This window comes from Trichechus manatus, unplaced genomic scaffold (genome assembly GCF_000243295.1).
Source record: "Trichechus manatus latirostris isolate Lorelei unplaced genomic scaffold, TriManLat1.0 scaffold00071, whole genome shotgun sequence".
Taxonomy (NCBI): Eukaryota; Metazoa; Chordata; class Mammalia; order Sirenia; family Trichechidae; genus Trichechus; species Trichechus manatus.
Window position 1 is genome coordinate 13,846,424 of NW_004444007.1, and position 5,218 is coordinate 13,851,641.

Below are 5,218 nucleotides of genomic sequence, written 5' to 3' on the forward strand. Positions count from 1 at the left end.
GTTAGTTATTGTTTGTATCCTATTTATGCTGTGTATGAGGTCCTCTAGCATTGACCCTGTTTTTTTTTCTGTGATCTTTATAGTTTTTGGTTTTATATTTAGGTCTTTGATCCATTTTGAATTAGTTTTTGTGTATGGTGTGAGATATGGGTCCTGTTTCATTTTTTTGCAGATGGACACCCTGTTTTGCCAGCACCACTTGTTAAAAAGACTGTTTTTCCTCATTTAGTGGACTTTGCACCCTTGTTGAAGGCAAGGTGATCCTAGGTGGATGGATTTACATCTTTGTTCTCAATTCTGTTCCATTGGTCAACGTGTCTGTCCTTGTACCAGTACCAGGTTGTTTTGACTACCATAGCTTTATAGTAGGTTCTCAGGTCAGGTAATGTGAGTCCTTCTACTTTCTTCTTCTTCTTCAGTAGTGCTTTACTTGTCTGGGGCCTCTTCCCTTTCCATATAAAGTTAATGTTAGTTTTTTCATCTCGTTAAAGAATCCTATTGGTATTTGGATTGGGATTGCATTGTATTTGTAGATTGCTTTGGGTAGAATTGACATTTCCACTGTGTTCAGTCTACCTATCCATGAGCATGGTATGTTTTTCCAATTATGTAGGTCTCTTTTGTTTTTTTGCAGTGTTGTTATGTCGTTTTCTTTGTATAAGTATTTTACATCCCTAGTTAGATTTATTCCTATGTATTTCATTTTTTTAGAGGATGAGCCCTGGTGATGAAGTGATTAAGAACTCAGGCTGCTAACCAAAAAGTCAGCAGTTCAAATCCACCAGGTGCTCCTTGAAAACCCTATGGGGCAGTTCTAGTCTGTCCTGTGAGGTTGTATATGAGTTGGCGTTGACTTGATGTCACACAACAATGACAACATTATCAACGGTATTGCTTTTTGATTTCTTTTTTGTAGTTCTCCTTGTTGGTGTATAGGAATCCTACTGATTTTTGTATGTTTATCTTGTATCCTACTACTCTGCTGAATCTATTAGTTCTAGTAGTTTTCTTTTGGAGTCTTTTGAGTTCTCAATGTCTAGTATCATATCATCTGCAAATAGGAACAGTTTTGCTTCTTGCTTACCATTTTGAATGCCCTTTTTGTTTTCTTGCCTTATTACTCTAGCTAGGACTTCTAGCACAATGTTTAATAAGAGTGGTGATAAAGGGCATCCTTATCTTGTTCCTGCTCTCAAGGGGAGTGTTTTTAGCGTCTATCATTATAAGGATGTTAGCTGTTGGTTTTGTATAGATGCACATTATTATGTTGAGAAATTTCCCTTCCATACCTGTTTTATTGAGAATTTTTATCAGTAATGGGTGTTGGACTTTATGGAATGCCTTTTCAGCGATGATCGAGATGATCATGTGATTCTTTTCTTTTGTTTTATTTCTATGGTGGATTACATTGATTGATTTGCTAATGTTGAACCATCCTTGCATACCTGGTATGAATCCCACTTGGTCGGGATGCATTTTTTTTTAGTATATATTGCTGAATTCTATTGGCTATAATTTTGTTGAGAATTTTTGCATCATATTCATGAGAGATAGTTGTGTGTAATTTTCTTTTTTTGTGGTGTCTTTGCCTGGTTTGGTTATGCTGGCTTCATAGAATGAATTTGGAAGTATCCCTTCCTTTTCTATGCTCTGAAATAGTTTGAGTAGTACTGGTGTGAGCACTTCTCTGAAATCTTCAGTGAAGCCATCTGGTCCAGGACTTTTCTTTCTTGGAAGTTTTTTTATTACCTTTTCAGTGTCTTTTCTTGTTATGGGTGTGTTCAGATTTTCAACGTCATTTTGTGTTAGTTTATGTAGGTAGTGTGTTTATACAAATTTGTCCATTTCCTGGGTCTTTGAATTTTTTAGAGTATAGTTTTTCATAGTACTCTGTTATGATCCTTTTTATTTTAGTTGGGTCTGTTGTAATGTCCCCCATTTCCTTTCTAATTTGGGTTATTTGCATCCTCTCCTGTTTTTCTTTTGTAAATTTGGCCGATAGTTTGTCGATTTTGTTGACCCTTTCAAAGAAACAACTTTTGATTTTGTTGATTCTTTCTACTGTTTTTCTATTCTCTATTTCATTTATTTCTGTTCTGATCTTTATTATTTCCTTTCTTCAGTGGCTCTGGGCTTCTTTTATTGTTCTCTTTCTATTTGTTCGAGTTGTGTAGCTAATGTTTTGATTTTATCCCTTTTTCTTTCTAGCCTTGTGGTACAGCACAGTCTTTTGAGGGAGTGTGGTGCACAGGGCTAGGTGAGTGGGGGAAAGGAAAGGAAGTAATGTAGTGAGATAGAAGAAACAACACCAACAAAAAAGAAAAAAGCATAAACAAATAAAACAAAACAAAAATGGTGCTGAGAGAGCCTGCTGGTGGGAGTGGCACAATGTGGGGAGGCTGTGTGCTGGTGGCTCTCTAGCCAAGTGATGTGGCATAGCCCATCTAGAAGAGGCGAGGATGGCACACATGGCTAGCTGAGTAGGATACAGGAAAGAAAGGAAGGTAGAGAGAGAAGAAACAAACAAACAAAAAAATGGCACAGAGCGAGCCTGTTGGTGGGGTGGCACGGACCTGGGGAGGCTGTGTGTTGGTGGCTCTCTAGCTGAGTGGTATAACTCCATCCATCAAAAAAGGGAGAGGACAGTGCACGGTGCTAGCTGAGCAGTAGAAAGGAAAGGAAGGAAGGGAGAGAGAAAGAAGAAACCAAAAAGAAAAGCAAAATGGCCCTGAGGGAGCCTCTCAGTTGGGTGGTGCAGACCCAGGGAGTTCATGCCGGTGGCTCTCTAGCTAAGTGATGTGACACATCCCATCAAGAAGGAGTGGGGACAGCACACAGAGCTAGCTGGACAGGAGAAAGAAAGGAAGGGAGAGGAAGAGAAGAAATTTCAAAAAAACAATATCCAAAAAAAAAAAAAAAAAGGCACTGAAGGAGCCAGCGCAGGTGATAGTGAGCTGGTGTCTCTCCGGCCAAGGAACTATGGCCTCTTGGAAAGCGGCTGAGGCCACATAGAGTTAAGGAGTGTGGGTAATGGGAAAGCATGTATCCCTAGTTATCAAGTGCTCTGTCTCGTGTTGGGAGCTCTGTCAAGTTGCCTTCCTGTACTCCATGTTCACTATTCTTGGTGGCTGAGGTCCAAGATGGTGAATTTGTGCCACTTAAGCTAGTAGGGGACTTCCACTCCATAGCTCTCCTCGTTCTCTGTTCTCTGCCAGTTTCTTATTTCGTTCGGTGCTTGATTGAGTTCTTTATCCCTTCATTTGATGCTTAGGGTTCCAGGATTGACATTTGTACCTGTTTTACTTAGTTTTTCAGGTGTTTGCTGTAGAGGGATGGCATGATGCTTCTGTCTGTAGTGTCATATTGGCTGCATCTCACTTTTTTTTAGTTTTTGATGACACTCGCTGGACAGTAGGCTTTTCCAGAGTAGAGTCTGACTCTGAAAGCATTTGCTATCATCAAGGCCTTGCAGAGTTTATTTACCTAGAACTCCATTAGAAGATTGTTGAATAGATAAATGAATGAGCTAATGAATTAAATAGCTATAAACATGTGTATAATAATTATTGTATATAGAGCCAGAAGGTTATTCTATTTCACCAATTTATAGATATGTGGTATAAACCTATCTTGAAATATTTTTCTGATTTCCTTCTGTAGGGAATATAAATATAATTCTGTAGTTTAAAGTGGGATTTAAATAGGGCAGCATCTGTTCTCTTGTTCCACAAAAAGCAATAACTTATAATGGAGAACGAGACAACAAAGGGATATGGTTAGATGTCAGACTAAAGGTACCTCTTATCTCATCATTCTCTCTGTTGCCAATGGTACCAGGGAATGTTTTGAGGGAAACAAATATTTTACTCTCTCAACTGTTGATTTCAAAAGGCTTATAATGACATTTCCAAATTTCACTTATAAATCTATTCTGTATATCTCACCTTGGAATTTTTTTAAAGTCCTGCTAGAACCCATGTGTATTCACTATCTGTAACCACATCTAGGAATATTGAATTCTATATGTTTACCTCCCAATATATTATATACTTGTGTTAGTATCACAACAAACTCTTTCAAGACTGAAAGGGTTCCTCTTTTTCCTAGTATTTAGGAATTATTTGTGTTAGTTGTTATCCTTCTCATACTCTCATACTCTCCATGAGTGTAAAACCATAGATAAAATGTCTAATTATATGTATGGAAGTATCTTTAATTTATATTGTTTTAATTATATGAATAAAATTCTCCTCAGCCTTTCTTGAGATGCAGTAACTAAAGATTCATGCAATATTATAAGCCATTGTTTGTAAAATGTTTCTTATGTGTATTATGAGACTTGAGATATTTATCAGTACTATGCCCACCTAACTATTCAGTTTTTCTCTATAAATCACATTGGAGCCTGTCATATAAAAAACAAAAAAACTAGCACATATGTCGTATAACAAAGTTCCAATTACTTGTAGTATTTCGTCTACCTTTCTGGGATGTATCAGGTCTGTAGAAGGCCCATAGGAAACTTTTCCTGTCAGCTATTTTTACAAATGGGACAGTGGTTGCTAACGAATGCCTCTTTCAGACACATTGATGCCATAGATTGTGCTAAAGGAAGCACGTCTTTGGGTTCTCAATCCTCTTTGTTTCTTCTGGGGTTAGTAATCTAAACCTTCTAATCATTTCTGGAAGTTTTGGTCAAGTACAGCACAGTGATTGCCATTATCATTAATTGTATTAACATTGCTTATTAAGTTCTACCCTATGCTAGAGGCAACTCCTCCACCCCCTCCAAACAATAGAGTGTATAATGGAATGGTATTGTCCTAGGTCAGTAGAATAAAACCAAAAGTCCAGATATGGATGTAAAAATTCATATAATTTTATGACTGACTTATTTCACTTAGCATGTTTTTAAAGTTCATCCATGTTGTAGCATTTATCAGGACTTCATTTTTCTTTATGACTGAGTAATATTCCATTGTATATGATCCCACTTATATGGAATATCTAGAATAGAGACCAAAGAGGTGGATGGGACTGAGGGACATTGCTTAGGGTACACTGAGCTTCTGTTAAGAGTGATGGAAAATTTTGGAAATGAATGATGGTGATGGTTGAACAACATGATAATCATAATTAATATCACTGTACATGTGCAGAATGTTGACATGGCAAAGATTTTCTTACATATATATTTATAACAATAAAAAATGGTTAA